The sequence below is a fragment of the Nilaparvata lugens genome, chromosome 3, assembly GCF_014356525.2.
Source record: "Nilaparvata lugens isolate BPH chromosome 3, ASM1435652v1, whole genome shotgun sequence".
Taxonomy (NCBI): Eukaryota; Metazoa; Arthropoda; class Insecta; order Hemiptera; family Delphacidae; genus Nilaparvata; species Nilaparvata lugens.
Window position 1 is genome coordinate 96,702,296 of NC_052506.1, and position 21,486 is coordinate 96,723,781.

Genomic DNA, 21,486 nt, shown 5'->3' on the forward strand with positions numbered 1-21,486 from the left:
GTTTGAGTATTAGGCATAATAGGTACAGTAGGCCCTTTGTTTCAGATTCACCCACTACACAAGTTTGTATTTCACTTGCACATTATTTTACGAAAATATTAAAAAAAACTTACCTTCAAGAGAAGCATGAACTTCTTCTGTAGCATTCACAACATACACAAATCCATTTAAATCATAATGTTTGTCGTAATTTGACATCTTGGAGCTGGTTCTATCATTTTAAAGGAAGCAGAAGATGTTGTTTTGCCTGCACATGCGCAGAGAAGCAAGCAGACTACAATTCAATCGACCAATGAGAGCTCGGATAGTTGGAACTGTAACAATTTACCAAGCTTTGAGTGTGTGGCAGAAAGATAGAACTGGAACTGGTTTCTGGTATAGAATCTGTCAAAATGCTTCCCATGGGACGCAGAACTTTTTACCTGGTAAATTGTGTATCATACATAATGCCTGGTAAATTGTGTATCATACAATTTACCACATTCTATGTACACAGAACGGGCCCATTATTGGAACTTCAGAAAACAGCTGATATTAAATTGAAATCGACCTACAGAATCAATACATGTATTAGAGGAGGCTATGGTACCATACAACAGTTGTATGGTTTAGTGGAAAACAGTAACTGTTACTGTTTTCCACTAAAACATAAAACATCAGTTTTGAATATTTTGTGCCAACGTTCTTCCAGGCAGCTTTACAATTATTGTTCATACATGTGTTCTGAAGCTAAAATCACTTTTCAAAACTACTCTCCTTTTTTCAATCGTTACTCTATGAACTTTGCACCTTGTACATGATGAAAACCTTTTATGAGAGGTTGGGCCCGAAATAAAGTTTTTTGCAGGTGTATCATAGCAAAATTCTAATATTGACACATTAATTATTTCATCTTTCACATTGAACCCATTTGTGGTTACATCTATTAATTCAGCAATGAATGGTTTGAGGAATGATGAGAGCTGGCTTGGTTTTTTGTCACCATAAATACCTATTGAACAAACTCTGCTTTTCAGTTTCTCCAAAGTGGGGATTGAGAATGATATTGGATATATTTCTTTTGATGCACTTTGGAATAAAGGCAACCCATCAATATTGAATAGAAGACCTCTATTGTTGGATATATCCTTTATTTTTGAAAATATTGATACCAATTTATTGTCGAATCAAATAAATCGCATGCTTAGAAACAGAAAGGCGTATCAACAGTAGCATTGTTATTCAGAATCAATGAAAAAAAACTTCTCTTGGCTACAGAAATTTGATATGACCTTCTAGTGACCATTTGTTAAATTTTTCAATTGAAAATAAGTTTTGAATGCCCATTTTCAAGGAAATGTTAAAGTTCTATTCTACTTTGATAGAGAAAAAGTATAAAATAACTGAAAATTACCATGTAAAGGCGTAAGAGGGACTTACGCCTTTCTGTTTCTAAAAAAATGTTGATAGTAAATTTTTAAGCCCTGCTCTTATGAAATAGGAAATGCTAATTTTCATGTTGTTCCAGAGGTTTATGGAGTAGTTTTCTTCAATAATCATACAAGGAAATGCATTCTACAATATATTGGGAAAAAACACAAATATTTTTTTCTAAGATTCACACACTAAAATCATTCACATTAAAATTAATCTAAAAGCGTATAGGCTACCACATAGCAACCAAAAAATTCTTCTGCTAGGTTTATGAACACTTGCATTTTCTTTCTCATCAGTAGAAATACCATCGTCCACTTCTTCAGAGCATGTTAATTTTTCGTAAAATTTAGTGTATGGAAAACGAATAATGCCAGATGCACACAAATCTCTCAAGTCCTCATTCTTTGCTTTCGAAAAGAATTTGATTGGTGAATGCTGGCTTCAGACGAATGTTTCCACCAGAAGATTTCCTGTTACCTCCAACATTGAATTTCTTGAATTCCTCATTCATCTGGTATTTGAAATAGATTGGTCAGGATCATCCTTCACATACTTGAAATGCACTATTTTCAACCTGTGAACAACATTACCTTCTACATCAACTTTTTTGTTCCTTATCAATTGGTCACTCACAAGTTTAAAATTGATTATTTCTTTGTTACTCATTTTTGTACTTCATAGGGCTTCTTTCTAGCCATTATTTGTATTACAGTATTCCAGCCTGACGGCTCATACACATGCACCTTCTTCTTGGCCTTTTCTATTGTAGAATGAACTGAGTCCACTTCCATCTGTATACGACCAGGAACTAGGTATATATGGTTTATTTCGGGACTTTTTCCCAGGTTCTTGACAGCATACAATAACATTCCACACATATTGTAGTTACGGTTTTGGCTGCCGCAGCTGTCACTAAATAAAACAAAAGTTTTTCCAATATTTTTCAAGTAGGAAAAGACACATGAAGCAATTTCATTAGATCCACTAATATGAATGTACTGGCCTGGAGACATATCTTGAACAACCTAAATGTATTTAGTTTCAAAGTAATGCGTTTTAAGATTGTCCGACCATCACTAGTTAAACTACTAAAACACTTTTTGGTGATGTTTATTCAAACCAACACATAGTGGAGAAAGTGTTGATATTGCAATGTTGCTTTTTAAGGCCCGGTTTTGCAGAAAGCTGCGATAATTCTTTATTTTTGCTACTATTACTTTCAGATCCAGGTTCTCCATCAAACTCACTGCCATTATCATCACTACTTTCATTGTCAACAAGATCACTATAACAAACAGATTGAGGACTTGAATTGAAAGTATCCTGATTTGCCAAGCTTATGTTTGAGGTTTCTACATTTTCAAAGTCAACTTGCTGATATTGAAAGGCACCTGCTTATCCTTCGGTGTTGTGTCCTTCTCATATTTCCGGTGGTGGGTTTTTGTAAAATATTGAATACTTGTTCATAATATTGAATAACCTCTTTATTCGAAAATCTCAAGTCATCTGTACATAGTAGTAATCATCAGGAGCTCGGGCGAGGCACAGTTCTACCAACTTGTATAGTAGTGTAATATTGATAATATAATATTTTAATAATATATAACATTCCTTCTCCCATAGATAGAAAATAAACATGTAATGCTAAGTAATAAAATAATTTAACTGTCTCCTTATATAATAATATATATAATAATACTAAATAGTGAACTGTGTCTACCCCCTCTTACAAATTCAATTTATCTGGTTTCTTTATTGTTCTTTTTGAATGACGAGTAGGCATGGGTTGGTTTGGCTGCTGTACATCCAGACTGGTGACCTCTGTAGTGGTAATATCAGGTGGATCAACAGGATCATCAGGAGCTTCTTGAGTGTTGTCCCCATGCTCTTGTCCTTCATCCGCATTTGTTGAGGATTGTTGTTGTTGAGATGGTCTTATGTATGTATAGATTGCTGAATGGTCTTCCTGAACTGATTCACCAACAGAAAGGATTTGGTTTGTGTGTCGTCTCCAAAGTTGACCATCAACTGATATGGTGTAGTGTAAATCTCCATCCTGATTGATAATGCGTCCAACTTTCCATTTTTTGTTTGGTGATGCATAGTTACGAACAGCAACTTTTTGTCCTTCAGAATGTTGAATATGTTAATTTTAGGTGAAGTGTGGAATGGATTTTAACTTTATAAATAAATACAAAACTGTTTCACTTTACATTTTATTGGACCACAACTGAGAAGAAAACAATCACAACACATGAACGCCATAGCAACTCTTTTTCCAGGCACATCAAGCGCTAGTATACGCACACAGTGCTACCACAATACTCCATATAAAATTACCTCTCAACACCCTCCCTTAATTTTATAATTTCAAAAAAGAAAACATTCCTTAAGAATACAAATTCATAAGTTACTACATGAGACCAAATTAACTATAAGATAAACATAAGACATGAACCAAATTTACTTAATAACAGCAGATCTGAATTGCTCAAATTTCAATTTATCAAGTGGCTTTGTTAAACCATCAGCAACATTTTTAGAACTCTCAATATACTGAATTTCTATTTTGTTTTCTCTCAATTTCTCAATGAGAAAGTGATACCTTACATCAATATGTTTGCTCCTTCTATTAAAAACACCATTATTTATCAATTTTATTGCACTTTGATTGTCAATATTAAGAATTACCTTTACTTCACTTTTTATCAAGTCTTCAACTAAGCATTTGAGATACAACAATTCTTTTACACAGTCAGCAGCTGCAATATATTCCGCCTCTGTACTTGATAAGGCAACAATAGGTTGTTTTCTTGAACACCAAGCAATAGGCCCTCCAGCATAAAAAATTACATATCCTGAAATACTTTTACGGGTTTCAATGTCATTTGCATAATCAGAGTCACAATAAGCCTCAATAATATTACTCTTATTATCTAATTTTTCATAAGCTATACCTTTGTCAATCGAACCTTTAATGTATCTCAAAGTTTGTTTCACATTTACAACATCCCTATTAGTGAAGTTTTCCAAATGCCTACTTTCTAAATTTATAGCCAATGCAATATCTGGTCTAGTTTTACTTGAAAGATACAACAAACTGCCTACAGCTTCTCTCATTGGAAAGTTACTGACTTTACTCTCATTCATAGTGATACTGTTTTGGTTACCAATAGGAATATTAGAAACTTTGGCCTCAGTCATATTATACTTGTCAATAATTTGAAGAGCATACTTAGATTGTTTCAATACAATTTTATCAGTTGTCTCATCTATTGTCATCCCTAAAAAATATTTAGGAACAAAATCGATCTTCACTTCAAATTTTTCACTCAATTTCATTAATAGTAATTTCATGTCATCTTCGTTTTCTCCTATCACTATACCATCATCAACAAACAATGCTAAAATTATCTTAGAATCTTTAGTCTTAAAAATACAACGTTCTACACTTACAGCTACTAACCCATTTTCAGCTAAACTTTTAGAAAAACATTGATTCCATTTTAGTGGTGCTTGTTTCAAACCATACAAAGCTTTTTTAAGTTTTACAATTTTAGTACCATCAAAACCTTCTGGTAGACTAATAAATATCTCCTCATCTAAATCGCCATACAAAAAAGCAGTTTTTATATCGAATTGCATCATTTTATAGTTTTTAATTGCAGCAATACCGAAGATCAATCTGAGAGCAGAATTGCTAACTACTGGACTATATGTTTCATTGTAATCAATCCCTACTTTTTGTTCAAAACCTCTAGCCACTAGTCTGGCTTTATACTTACCAGACTCTTTAATTGTAAAGACCCACTTGCTACTAATAACCTTTGATTCAATAGGTTCATTTACTTCAACGTTTTCCCATGTATTATTTTTAAACAAAGAAGACTTTTCTTCATCAATTGCTTTTTCCCACAAATCTTTATCATTACCAGTTATAGCTTCCTCATAAGTGAGCATTACATAGTCATTGAATTTTACAGGAATTTTCCTATTTCTAATTGGTCTTTTGGAATTATTCTGATCAGAGTCGTCCGGGATATTATGTTCTACTTGATTAGCATCTACATTTTCACAGTTTACGCCTACAATCTCAACTACTTCATCATTATTATTGTCACAATCGGGAATTTCACTTATCATTTTAACTTTTCTGTCACACTCATTACTGATGTCTGTTTGTATTTTACATTCACCCTGTGAAAAGATTACATTTCGGGAAATAATAATTTTTCTAGCCTTATCATCCCACAATCTATACCCATTTACAGTATATCCAATGAATACATACTTTTTAGACCTACTATCTAACTTTTTCAAATGACCTGGTACATGACTGAAAGCATCACTACCAAAAATTTGGATTCTCGAAAGATCAGGTTTCTTTGAGAACCATTTCTCATACGGGGTGCAATCCAGAGTTTCCGTTGGGCTTCTATTAATTAGATAAGCCGCTACTCTAATTGCTTCTCCCCACATTTCCTTGTCTAAGTTAGAATCAAACAAAAGAGATCTTACTTTTTCAACTAAAGTTCTGTTCATTCTTTCTGCTTTACCATTCAACTCAGGTGAATATGGAACAGTATACTCTAACACAATACCTTTGTTTTTACTCCAATCTTTGAAATTATTACAAGTATATTCGCCTCCATTATCACAACGAAAACGACCAATTTTCAAGTTCCAGGTACTTTCAACTTCAGCAGAATACTGTTTTATTGCTTCAAAAACATCATTCTTATTCTTAATTAAGTATACCATAACAAAGTGAGTATAGTCATCAAGTAGCACAAGAAAGTATCTATTTTTGTCCCAAGTTATAGGTTCTATAGGCCCACAAAGATCTGTATGAATTACTTGAAGAGGCCTAGTAGCTCTATCTCTGACACTACTGAATGGTTGCCTAGTTTGGCGAGCTGTTACACATATTTCACATAGTTTACTACCAGTTTCAATCAAATTTCTGTTACTCAGATCAATTCCACTACTCAAACACAAAAGTTTTTCCATATTTTTAAAACTCATATGCCCTAACTTCCTATGCCATGTAAGAGCATCATTTTTTACAGCTACATTAGTTTCATGAAAGCTTTGTTGATCATTCATTGTTAGTTGCACAGAAAATAGGTTATTATCCTGCCTCTGACCTTCAATAATAATTTTGTCACCTTTTTTAATCTGAACCTTATCTTCAATAAAACGTACTGAACCTCCTTTTGATGTAATAGCACTAACTGAGAGTAAGTTTTTACTTAGGTCAGGAACATATAATACATCATTTAGGTTACATTGATTAGTAATAATACCGCCTTTGGATTCTGAAATCATTGATTGAGACGTTTTAGCTACACCTATCTCTACATTTTGTTTTTCAATATTATTTAAAAATTCTTTATTATTAACCATATGCGATGTTGCACCTGAGTCAATAACAAACTCAATCATAGAATAGTTCTGAGTGGATTGATTTGTTTTATTTCTGTTTTCTGATGTTAGAAAAGAGACCTGACTTGACCGATTTTCTTTCTTTCTAAAGAAGCAATCTTTTTCATAATGATTAGTTTTCTTGCAAATTGTACAACCTTTTTTCTTATTACATTGAGAAGCAAAGTGTCCTATTTCATTACAGCTGAAACATCTCTTGCTTATATTACTATTATTATTACCACTTACCCCTGGTCGTGAGTTCTTGTTCTTACAATCTTTGGCCATATGTCCATATTTATTGCAATTGAAACATTTAATTTCCGTTTTAAAGGCGACCCCCTCGGTGCTGTTTGATGTTCCTTCATTCCTGCATTCTTCAGCTATGAGTCTAGATGTTAGAGTCGAAAGTGTCTTCTTTTCATCTGGCATCGATTCCCAAGCACTAATGAAGTATTTAAAATGTTCAGGTATTATGCACAATATTTTAGAAATTATCATATCCTCAGTTATTTCGTTGTTAATAGATTTTAATCGGTAAGAAAGATTTTCAAGATTACTTATATTAGAAGCAATGTCCAACTTCTTATCAAACGAAAAATTGAAGAATTCTTGTAAGAGGTTATATTTTTGCTGCTCACTGTCTCTTTCGTAGATTTTACAAAGTTTGTCAAACATAGATTTAGAGTCATCACAATTTATTACGTGCATTAAAGGTCCTTTCTCAATAGTTGTAATGATGAGTTTCTGTGCTTTAGCGTCTCGTTTTATCCATGATAGTTTGTCTTCATCCTTGGTTTTTACTGCTGCATCGAGCGTCTCACTGCCATCAACAATTGTCCACAGATCTTGAGATTTTAGAATTATTTTTACTTGAAATTTCCACACACTAAAGTTTTCAACGTTTTTAAGTTTTTCAACACTTTCTATATCGGCCATTTTACTTTTGTTTTACGCTGCTCAAGCCTCAAGGTCACCTCTATTGTCGCTACGAAGCCAACACATCACAACTTTTACACAAACAATAGATTTTACTTTCCATTCATACTCACTGGGCCCATAACCTGTTGAATATGTTAATTTTAGGTGAAGTGTGGAATGGATTTTAACTTTATAAATAAATACAAAACTGTTTCACTTTACATTTTATTGGACCACAACTGAGAAGAAAACAATCACAACACATGAACGCCATAGCAAGCAACTCTTTTTCCAGGCACATCAAGCGCTAGTATACGCACACAGTGCTACCACAATACTCCATATAAAATTACCTCTCAACACAGAAAACGTGCGATCTTGGAACCCAATGCTTTGTCTTCAGAGACGATCATGTGTTTCCTTTATAATGTCAGGGTGGAAGATGTCAAGTTTGGAACGAATTTCTCTTCCAAGAAATAACTTGGCTGGTGATTCTCTGGTTGTAACATTTGGAGCACGGCGGTATGAGAATAAGATGTTCAACCGCTCCTGTAGACTACCAGGATAAGTATGTAGAGATCGTAATCCTCGTTTTAAGGTGTAAACATAGCGTTCTGCCTGACCATTTGAAGCTGGATGGAATGGTGCTGTTGTAATATGATGTGTACCATATAATTTCATGAAATTTTGGAATTCCGAACTGGTGAAGGCTGTTCCATTGTCAGATAATAGAGTATGTGGGAAACCGTACCTAGCAAATAGCTTCTCTAAGACTTTAATAGCAGACCATGATGATGTATTAGGTACTATCTCAGTTTCAATCCATTTTGAATGAGCATCCACAACAATGAAGAAATACCAATTTAGGAATCTTTATGACCTGTGTTAATATTGTATTATATACGATGCATAACATGAAAATAAAATTGAATTGAATTGAAAAGGAATGGACCTGCGAAATCCACATGTAGACACTCCCATGGATGGGATGGATATTCCCAGAAGTGAGTTTTCCCTTTATCAGAATTTTTTGTGTATGGACACAGGAAGAGCAGTTATTAGCAAATTGTTCAATGTCCTTTTGGAACATTCAGAGTTCTTCTTCCTTTTTTGCTTCACCTTGATGGTAGATGTAGAACTGGCTATCTTTTTTCAAATCATGGATACAGAATACATTCACTGTTAGCTGTCTCAGATGGATTTCTTGAACTGGTATAGTTGGTATATATTCATTATATAATCAATACAAAGAGAAAGAACTCAATTGTCATCATCTTGAGCAATGCTTTTCAGTATTCAAGAGTTTGTGAAATGATGATGCTAGCCTCTCGTGGATAACCAATTCTCCAGCTGCAACACATTTTGCAGCATCATTTTTTTTCAAATTCAGCTCTTCACACATGCAGCATGAGTCGACTTGAGGCCTTCCAAATGTAATGGAGGAATATATTTTCGTAGCAGAAACAGCTTGTTGTTTTTCTTTGCATTGATCATGCATTGCCCAGTGTACAGTTGGCCTGGCTAAACATATTTTTCTTCTGACAGAAGCAATAACATTATACCAGTCATCTGGCAAACAAATCTGTCTGCCTTCAAATGACTTTTCTATGAGACCAAAATCTGTATACGAATTGTAACGTTTTTTATCTGTGTGCCTGTTTTTAGGGGACACGTGCACCGGATTTTAGCTCTTTGTATGGGTCTATTTATGAAAAAAGGAGGTTATAATAAGCAGAGTTAAATTTATTTTTCAAATTCCAAAAAATCGAATTTGGAAAATTGATAGAATGCAGGATGTGGATAAAAAATATACTAGGAGAGGGATAACTATATTAGGTTGGGGAAGTATACTGGCAAATTACAATAATAAATTATTCTTGTACTCACCGCTTGAACGATTTTTATCTGTTTACCTGCTTTTAGGGGACATGTGCACCGGATTTTAGCTCTTTGTATGGGTCTATTTATGAAAAAAAGAGGTTATGATAAGCAGAGTTAAATTCATTTTTCAAATACCAATAAATCGAATTTGGAAAATTGATAGAATGCAGGATGTGGATAAAAAATATACTAGGAGAGGGATAACTAGATTAGGTTGGAGAAGTATACTGGCAAATGACAATAATAAATGATTCTTGTACTCACCACTTGTTAAAAATGAGTTGCCTACGCGCACTTAGCCAATGACATGTATTGGCTGTTCAGCTAATGCAGACTTGAGCATAGATTATGGTAACATACGGCAAGGAGACACGAGATTCTAGACGACATGATACTGCAACTTGACACAGCACTTTCAAGGACCGCACTGCCCTTTTTCCGTCACTGGCCGGTTCGTTACTTGCATTGTCCTGTTATCATTATGCCATTAAGGATATGAGGAAGGGTAGAGGTGCCTAAATTGTTTTTGAAATTTTATCAAAATCTGCCTTATTTGCTAGTTGGCAGATAGCAGGGTTGAAATGTTAGTTTATGTATTGAAATTTGACTGTGACTGACACTATTTTTGATATTTTTATATTCTATGAGAATGGATCGTTACAGAATGAACGTATATTTTTTTGCAACATTAATTGTGGCACTTTTTGGACTAGATGCAAGAGAGAAAAGGCATTTTTGCTGTTGCGGTTCTGCCCTATGCATGAATCACTGTATATTATCACATGGCTTCATGAGGATGCATGTGTAAGTCGACATGCTTCAAAATATTGAAGAAGCTACTCCTTGAGAACCTCATGAAGCCATGCATTCATCCCACACATACATAGCTGCATCATTATTAGCAAGGTTGTGTACTTTCAAACTATAGCAATACATATTTTGCTGATAATAAGCATCTGAAACATCTAAGCATAGGGAAAGGAACTTTCTGGAGATCAACACTCAGGACTAGAATTTTATCTATTTGTTCTTTTGCTTTTTTGCATCAGCTTTCAAATAATCCCTAGTCTTCTCAGCTCTGGCCAAGTGAACTTGATGCTGACTTTCTTAATATACCAATCTCCATACAAAAACGTTTGTTGTTCTCTCTGGCTGGCTCAAAAAGGTGCTCATGGCATTAAATAAACTAAGTTCATGAAATATAACGTTAATATCAATTTCCCCGCTATGTGGTCTGTGGTGAATAGGAAAATAAATAGATAGACAGTACAATAATAGACTTTCGTTCAGTGCAACACAGAATTGTGTATGTAGAAAATGACAATAATTATGAATCAAATTACAAAACAAAATCCATCCTTCTATTCTTTTTCCTTGCGAATTCATCAATCATTTCGTCTGTGGAGATGTGATGGCTTCTGTGAACTGACATAAGAGCCAGTCCACTTAGTCTGTCCTGTCCACATGCGTTTTTCAATAACGTCTTTAATCGCTTGAGCGTGGAGAAGGTCCTCTCAGCTGTTACAGTGGTCACTGGCAAAGAAGAAAATATTTTCAGGAGGGTGAAAATATGTTTGGGTAAAGTTTTTTATTACATTGTCTCAATGGTTCTATGGCACAAGAAGTCTTGTCTTGTTCCATTTGTTTTCCTCAAAACAATTTCCACAGTGAGTACTCACTAGATACTAGTTCCAGATCAACCATCTTTTCATAAAGCTTCAAAGATTCAATATCTATTTTCTTGGTTGCTGAGGTGGGTAAAAAGCACTGAAGTGTTGCCAGAAGTTTTTTGTGGTCGGTAAATCTGCATTTAAGCTGATCTATCAAATCATCTAGAATTGGGATTGCCACCGATATTCTAAAATAATTTTGAGGGTCTTGAGTAGAGTAGTTGCTTCTATGGCTTTGGTGAGGAGCTAATCTTGGCACAGAAATCTCTTTACCAACATCACTCAGCATGGATTCTGTTGTTTTGAAAATGTTGGAAAACTCAAGATTGATTGTTCTCCTTATAAGTTTTTAAAATTGCCAATAATATTGTCAATGTTGTCAACTGCAGTCATAAGGTCACAATAGGGGAACTGAAGCACTTTGCAAACATATAGTGTGGTACAGAATGTGTTAGCCAATAAGCAAAGGCACACTACAAATTCACTAGCAATAATCGATTTCAAGAGTGAAGATGCTTCAGAAGATATCTCGATATCCTGACTTTTGTCAAAACTTATTTCTAGAATTTCAATAATGGCTTTGCACATCTCCTTAAACTTTAGCAAACTGTTGTGTTTCTCCACCCATATGTGTTGGTGTTACCACCCATGTGTTACCACCTGGTTTCCCATTTAGTATTAGGAAAGTTAGATTGCAATAGAATTGTCCTCTTTGGCAATGCCTCTATAAAATTTGTAACAGTTTTTACAAATTTGTTACACAACATTGCAGTTTCTGGCACATGGGATGCTGCAGGAGTGATATAAAGCCAAATTCAAAGAATGTGAACTACAGTGAATTTATAGTGCTTTGGGGATAGTAATTTTAATTATTGCCTGCACCCCTTTGAATGAGCTCTTCAAGGCAGTGGCTCCGTCATACCCTTGGCCTATCATATTCGTTGTGTCCACACCTAAGTCATTTAGGGTTGAGAGAATTGTGTATGCTAGTCCCTCTCCCGTTGTGTCATCGGCTTTGACAAAACATAAAAAATCTTCCTTGCAAATAAAAACTATAGGTCTTTCTTCATTAGTGTATCCTACACAAATTGAGACTTGCTCATGTCAAGCAATATAAGCTGATTCGTCAAAAATAATTGGAAATGCCTTAGCATTATTAAAATCTGCCACAATTATTATTTTCTGTATCAATTCTCCACAAATGTTGATTATTCATTTTGAACCTTTGGACTGATATACAATGCATTCAAGTTTGCATTTTCTGTGTGGCTTATTAAATTTGTATCCCTGCACTTTAGTCTCATTCTCAAAAGTGCACAAAAATTGCCGTCATTGATAAAAGGCTCTTCTTCATTGATTGATATTGGTCCATGATCATCACTGCCCCTTAATGCTGCAACATTATATTTTTTATAAAGTAGTCACTTAAATTTGTACCACTTCCTATCTTGTAATGTCCAAATTGCAAATCAGTACGAGCACCTTTTTGATGTACTTTAGACCAATATCTAGAAATAAATTTTTCTTTGAACATTTCAAAATTAATGATATCAGATTTTACAAAACTCCACCATTCCTTTCGATACTTGTTCTCATTTTTATTGAAGCAATTTTCAATAATAGTTTTGATTTTGTCCCATGATTTTACACTATTCCTTTCAATGTAATTACTCAAACTTACCACATAATTAATAGATCCAGAACACAATAATTGATTTTGGCTTTCTTCAATTGATTTTTTATATCTGACTTGTGTTTGTGAAACTTTAAAACTAAGGCCGCTACCTCGGAATTACCTGCATCTACCCTATGTTCTAACTTACGGATGTCATCCTTCATAGCAATCTGTTGTTCTTGAACTAACCCTACTTTATGTTCTACCTTAGTGATTTCTTCTTCAATATGCTGATCTTTTTTATTCATCTTTACATCTAATTCATCTACTCTAACTTTCAATTCATGTGTGTTCTGACTAACCTGACCTATTTGCTTATCAATTTTTTCAATGTATTCATCTATCCTACTAGTAACTTTTTCTTCTAACTTTTCAACTTTAACCCTCAACTACATGCTAGGCGTCTTCTAATGATTTTACACGCGGCACTGAGTGCTGCTATATGTAAATTGTGAGTTTTCAATCTTCCACAAACTCATTTCATAGAATTTGAGCTGTACATAGGTGATGAAAATGAGAAAAACTTTCTTGATACAATATCCTTATTTATTCACAATAGTCATTCAAGAAAAAATTGAGAAAATTATATACTTCAACATCTTATTGTTGGTTTAGCAAAGAAAACAAGCTTCTATGGAAATACAAAATAATAATAATAGTATATAAGGAAAAGTGGTTATCAACTTTAGCAATAGAAAAAAAATAACATAGAATGAAAGAAAAGATTATTGAGTGCAATTGCTGTGAAGTTTATTTATCTTCAGTCCTCCTCAGATGACTCAGCAGTGCAGCTCCTACATCCAACTTTTTGTGTGGAATGGTTCCTGCAGACAAATCGAGTACATTGTGAACAATGAACTGTAGTCTTATTGTTCCTGTGTTTCCCACATTCATGACATGGTCCAGATCTGGTTTGAACAGGAGGTGGTATAGGGTTTGGCTGGGCATTTTTGTACTGCAACAAGTATGCTTGAATCTCCAATGGCAAGGTTTTTAGACCAGCTCTGTTCTTCAAGTGGTCGGTCATGAGACTTATTGCTAGTCCTTCTAGGAAATCCATTCTTTTCTTCTTTGCATTCTCATTGTTGATGTTATTAGCAATATAGATTACATATGAATTTACAGCAGTCATGTCAAGGAATCTGAAGAATAAAGTCATCTCCTGGTTTTCCTGGTTGTGCTGTAATTGACACACTTTTGATCAACAGAGTCAACTCCACCTTTTGTGCGATTGTAATCCAGAATTATGGTTGGTTTCCCTGTTTCTTCATCGATTTCTCCTTCATGATGCATAGTTGACAAAAGAAGGACAGCTTTGTTTTTTTTGGGCAGTATGAGACGATTGTGCAGTCGTCTTGGAATGCAAATAAACTTGATCCAATTTCTCTGGTTTTGTTAGGAAGAAACTCACGTGGTATCTCAGGCCTATTTTTCTTCACTGTACCCAACAAAGTAATTCTATTCTCCAAAAGATACATTGCAAGCTCATGAGATGTGTAGAAATTGTCAGGTAGTCAAATTCCTATTTGTGCCCTCTATTGGATCTACCAAAAGCTTCACAACATCAATTGTTTTGTTTGATGTATGAAAAGGCCCTGCAACTTGTTTCCCACAGTATATTTCAAAATTTAAAACATAGAACATTTTGGCATCACACATGGAATACATTTTCCATATTGTGCCCATATTTTGCAGGCTTGTTAAGCATATACATGACAAAGCTGCAACGACCTCTGAATGGGTGCAACATTTCATCAATAGTAACAAACTCTGATAAACTGTAACAATTTTGAAAATTGTCATTCAAAGCAGAGTAAATTTCTCTGATGGGAGCTAGTTTGTCTGTTACAGCTCTGACAGCTCTGGTATTTATATCATCAACACGGATTGATTGCAAAAGAAATCTAAATCTGTTGATGCCAAATGTTGCTATTTGATACCAGTACTATTTGTTTTCCATGCTCGTTTAGCATCAGCTTCGCAGCTTTTGTTTATTGACAGGAAATACAAAATGCCTATTAGAGACATTATTTCCTCCCTTGATGTATGTTTGCAGTCTCTGTCCCTTGAAACGTTCACAGATGCTTGCTTTTTTCAATGAAAATATTTGTGTACTTTACTATTGAATCTATCATTTCTAAGCTAAATAACTTGAGATAAACGTCCAATTCACTTTTGGCATCTCTAGCGATACTTTTGGGCCCTGGGAGTGTTTTGACAATATTCTTAGCTTTAGTTTTAGATGATAGAGCACATTTGCTACTCACCCAGAACTTATCACTGTTTTTGCCCTGTCCCAAAAACACTTGAAAATCATCATTTGCATGCACAATAGCTTCATTGTCGTCATCACCTGACTGTTCACTGTCACTAGAATGGTTGTCTAGAAGAACATCTTCCCTCTCTGGTTCATGCATACTTCCCTCGTATAAATTAAAGTAGTCTTCATTGTCCAGGTTGTTTTTGTTTCTCTCTTCATCTGATAGCTCTGCTAGAATAGCAGGTAGATCTTCAAGTGTCAGAGGTTGGTGTGTCCTAATGAAATAAGAAAAAAACAAAAACTAAATATTAATACATACAGTAATAGAATTCATAATAAATAACAAATATTATCGAAAATCGAAGTCACAAGACTAATGTAGACTTCATAAATAACCCATAACCTACAAGCAAATCAAAATACTCAGGTGGGCTTCATAAAAGCCTTTCAATACAAATGGAACAAACTAGATAATAAACTATATTTTTCAACAATAATTACCTAGAATAAAACTAAAAACTGATAAAAGTTATGATCAATAATAAAATTTACAATATGGATGAACAAATAATGTACTTACATTGTAACACACTAGTGGTACATAGTGCCGCAAAAATGAGGTCTTCCCACTTCAACAGTCAGATGTACACTAAAGAAATGCCCCCACTTTTCTACAAAGTCTCATCTACTATGAAAAAGTATGATGAACGAATAGGTGGCAGCACTGGAAAATGGCAGCCATTGCAGCCACCTTAAAAGTACAAATATGCAGAAGTGTGGTATGCTGTGCCCCTACGCATGTAATTGAGGGTTAAGACTCCCCTTCTGAATTGCATTTTGCATTGACGTAACTCTTCCTTCTAATGTATCAATTTTTAGATTCATTTCGTCCCAATTCTTATCAATATTCAGATTTATTTTATTCATATCCTTTTTACTTTCCTCCTGCATTGTTTTCATCAAACTCACCAGATATGATAAATTAAACTGATTCATGTTATTATTCTGTTCTAAATATTTGTATTACCTTTACTTACATTACTCTCTGTATCAACATTGATGCCTTCCTGAGTAACAGAACCAGCACTGTCTGTTTCTTGATATGTTAGGTTTGGTGAATCTTGACTCAATATTATTGTATCATCAGATGGTGTTAACAAATCATTTATCTTAGTATTATTAAGAGAACTCTCTGAATAATATGATTCATTCATGTCTGTAGATTCTGCTTTCTGATTTCTTAGAAAATAACTTGACTTGGACATTTAATTTGAACTATGTTTTTTTTTTGAACTATCAACTGAATATCTAACGTCCCACCAGGGGTACCAATTTGCAACGTCCTTTACTAGATACAAAATAAAATACTTTTAAACTGTTCACCAAAAATATATTTAATGATAAATTCACTTGAACAATTTATAAACATAATTACAATAGGACAAAACTCACCCTGAATAAACTCACCCCACAACACATAAACCAAGAAGCCAGTTATTGGCGCCAGAAAAACAAACTAACCTCACTTTTTCAAGTATTTATTTCATATATGTTTGAGTTTATTTCTTCATTTTCTAACTTTAACATCTCTAATTTATTACTTTATTAATTTATTTATAGATCTTAAACATTAATATAAGTATCTATTTCAACACAATGTAAAGTTCTATAAAATAAGTAATTTGACTTAATCTGTTTCTTTTAAATATTTATAATGTAATTAAATTGTATTTTATTAATCCTTAATTGTTTTATTTCTCTATTCACTTTTATTATTTCAATTTATTTTCTCAAAGTAACCTACAATCATTACCAAACCATTTTAATTTTCATCATAATAATAGAGCAGTAAGATTCAAAAGTAATATTACAATGCTAACTCTTGCCGGCCACAGAATTTTATTGTCTGTACAATCAATAATAGTTTTTTTTTCTTCCGCTTGCTTTTTTCTACTCGAATCCATGATGATTCTTATATCCCAGTTTGAATCACTTTTTGTTTTCAAAAAATTGTTACCAATAAGTCTAGCATCTTTGTGGTAGCTATGCAATTCGTGTTTTTTGAATGATTCCAAAGCATCCCTCCATCTAGTGAAAGGCTCTTTCACAAGGGATTTTAATGTTTGATTAGATCCTTTGCCTACACATTCTTTGGAGAATAAGAAACAATATTTACAAAAAGCATCATCCGGTTCAGTATAACACAAGCCAAGGGAAACTATAGTAAGGTCCAAGTTATAATGGCAATGTGTGATTTGCAATGGTGTTACTATCTTTGTCTATCGTTCAACAAAGCAGATGGCACTATCTCTTTCACGCATTGCAATGTTGCCACATCGTTTATCAACAATGTAGAAATTCAACTAATTGACAAAATATTCAATCTCGATCATGAAAATTTATAATCAAATCTTTAAAAAATATATTTTCTTGACAAATAAATGATTAACTATTTTCAACAATAATGAACAGTTGAATTCATCAGATATACCAGTATCAGCTGTTTGGGTGGCAAGGCTGAGATCTGGCAACCCTTTTCTCCTATCTTACTACACTGCCATTATAATGTGGACCTCACTATAGTTAACCACTCATTGTCTTTGGAAACGCAGATTTCTTTTTCCACTTGCAGGAAATATGTATGCTCTGGAACCCAAGGAGATGTCGAAATGTCATATTTTAAATCTTTACCCAAATTAGAGATAATATATATTCACATGTCAAGAGGATGTAGAAGAGATTTGCTATTTTCCGCGCTTTTGTCAACTTCATCAGTTTCTTGATGTGTAGTAGGGGATGATCCTGATGTAGACGCATCATCACCATTAAGAATACTATTATTGCAGGAACTGTAGAGATTATTTATGTTTGAAGAATATTGCTGATATTATAGTGAAACCATTGTCAGTGTTGTTCAACAAATGTTTTGAATTGGGTCATTTTCCTTCTCATTTTAAGATAGCAAAAATAGTTTCTCTATTCAAATCAGGTGACAGAAAGGCTCCCGAAAACTATCGCCCAATCAGTTTGATAAGCAATTTGTCTAAAATATTTGAAAAACTTATAGATTTATATAGATGATTGATAGAATACTGTACCTAACCTTTATGAAGGTAATAAAATAAAAATAATTTTGAAGAACATTCTTAGAATTTTAAAGTAGGCCGGCACATCTATAAAATGAATCTGAGTCTATACTATTTCAATTCATGCAGGCGAATGGGTTAGAGTCAGGAAAACTACAATAAGTTTTTGCCATGCCTGATTTAATCGCCATTCACTATTTTAACACTACACTACAATTTTTAGTTGTTTTATTACTGAAATTCAGGGGTTAGAAAAAATTTTGAAATTGGAGATTTCTTGTTTTCATTGTCAACCACTCACGAAAAAAAGTGGACAACTTTCATACAAAAAATTCACTCATCTGGTCCACTGTCAACTTCATCTCCAGAAGTCATTTCATTTTCTTCTTCGTTGCCTGGTTTTAGTCCATTATAATATTGTTTGTAGCACTGGGGCACATATTTTTCTACTAGTTTGAGAACATCTTCCACTTTTTTTGGGTTTATTTGTATTGGCTGTGAATAAAGTCTTTTGGCCAAACTCAAATCCACAGTAGGCCTACGCACAGAAGTTTTCTTCATTATGATAAAGGTTTCACTGACGTCCAGTCCATGATTCACACTCACCTGAACACTATCATCTTTGAATAGGAAGATTTTATATTTTGAAATAGTGAAGAACTTATTTGTCATTGTGCTCTTGGGTTTCTTCTTAAAAAAAGTGTCCAACAATGACCTAAAGTCTCTAATAATTGGTTGTAGCACATTGATTACATCGAAGTTCTTGGATGTGTTTTGCACCAGCGAATAATACTGTTCAGGAATATATATATATTCTTTCTTTTTCTTCTGATGTCCTATCAATCCAAATTGCTGGTCGCATGGTAAAAACGAGTGGCCTCGTTCAGGATAGCGATGTATGATCTCAATTTTTTTTGAAATAGTCAAAGCTGATAAATAGTGTACCATAGACATATTTTTTTGTTGGCCTGCACAATTATCACTAAACAGATACAATTTCTTCACAGTTGCTGGAATGAAGTTCCTGATGTAATGATCAAGGAAAGAAATGGTTTCATCTGCTCCTTTTTATGCTTCCATTTCATCAAACATACATTTTGACTTTTTTGTTTTACCGGAATAAAAACACTGGTTGTAGACCCACAGTTTGTTGTCGTGAATAGAAGACATCACCTTCAGGAACTGATGACAATGATAAGTTTTGTTGGTAATCAAAGCACAGCATTTCAACAGATGGATCATTCTCTGCAATCAAAGCTTTCTCCTTCAAATCTAAAAAAAACTTGTCAGCCTTTGTAATGTGTAGTTTTCTCTTCAAAATTAATGCAGCCTTCTTCTCCTCATCCACCTCATCGTCAATAGATTTTTTTAGTTCTCCACAAATTGCACAAGCGTCAACACGTGGCCGACCAAACCGGTAGTTGAAGTGAGTATTGAAAATCAAGCTGTAATATTCATAATTGACAATAGGCTTCACTTTTTGACCCTCCTTCATCTTAATATAATTTTCCGATTCATATTTTTCCAAATACAGTTTGTGCATTTTCATTACATTCAATTCTGGTGAAAGGATTTTGCGAGTAGAATCATGTTTTGAATAGTGTGAGTCTCTGGCTGGGAAAGACTCAATGTGAGCTTTTATCTGGTTTACAATACTATCTGGCATTTTTGTACTGCGGGATCCAGGTTGCAATCCACGTTTATCAGTTGGTGGAGTAGGATTTGAAGATTTGTATTTTGCTATGCGTTCCACTCTTTATTTGTTTATACCATGCAATCCACAAAAGGCATTCTTACACACTTGATATTCATTACTACTTGTTCCTTCACTTGGTTGATATTCATTACTACTTGTTCCTTCACTTGGTTGAATCCATAACATTCTTACTTGAATAGTATTTAATAACAATGAATTAAACTGATATAGAATAAGACTGATGCAACTGCACTAAAACGATTGTACATAACCTCAACATAATAGATTGAAAATGAATACCAGACAGTGGCGGCTCGTTCTATGTGTTCAATGGTTCATTGAACCCCCAGAATTGAATCAACTTCCTATACAATGATGAATTTGCAACTCAAATAACAAATAATTATATTTCTATTTTATACTCATTAAATTACATCACAACATTTTTCATCTACGTAAACTTAATGTCGATGTTTTGCGGCCGGTGCCTGAGAGCCCGGAGTGGCTTGCTTGAAACAGCACCGAATGGAATGACTATGGAATGGTGGAGATGGAAAGCAGTGTTCATTTCCCGATGTGAACCCAAAAACAGGGCTGGGTATGGTAGTGGAACGGAGGAGGGGAATCGGTTTGCTAGCACGGATTTGGTTCACAATCCTGTGTGAACCAAGTTTGCACGAGTTCATCCGAGAGTAGCCGAACCTAGCCGAGGCAATTGAAGCATTTGGTAAACCTCGGAATGAATCGTGAGTATTCGTGATACGGATACAGTGCCATCTTGAACTTGCTTATAACCAATAAATTTTAATTTGGTGGCAGTAAACAGTAAAAAAGCAGTAAACAAGAAGTAGTCTAAGCGTGACAGTTTTGAGGTTATACGGTATGGTTACGGGTATACACTGTTTACAGTTGTGATAGATCTCACTGCATTTTTCGTTATATAAATTTGTTTTGCGTGTAGAAGAATATAGTAATTTCTAGTGTGTTTTGTGTATTCGTGAGTATTTCTAGTGTGTCCATTTTCTTTTAGTGAGAGTGTGAATATAATTTATTGTGTTACCGTAACAGCATTTTGATGAAGAAATATGAATAAGGTTCAGTATTTGTTAAATACAAACAATATTAATATTGAGGGTAGGTGTAAAATAAAACATAATGGTGACCAACTCCCGAAGTAAAAATCAAACAAGAAAAATATGAACAGGACAAAAAATTTATATTTGTAGAAAATAAGCTCAACCTTTGGGGTGTAATTATTATTGATCACGTTTACACTTGATTATGCGCAATACTCTATATCCTATTGACCTTTCTCTCCAATAGATCATGAGGTTGAACCCCCAAGCTAGAAGATCATGAGCCGCTACTGATACCAGATATATCCAGCCACAGCCTAACAGATATATTGTTCTCATTCTCAATGATGGTGGAAATATCAGATTAAATATCAAATATCA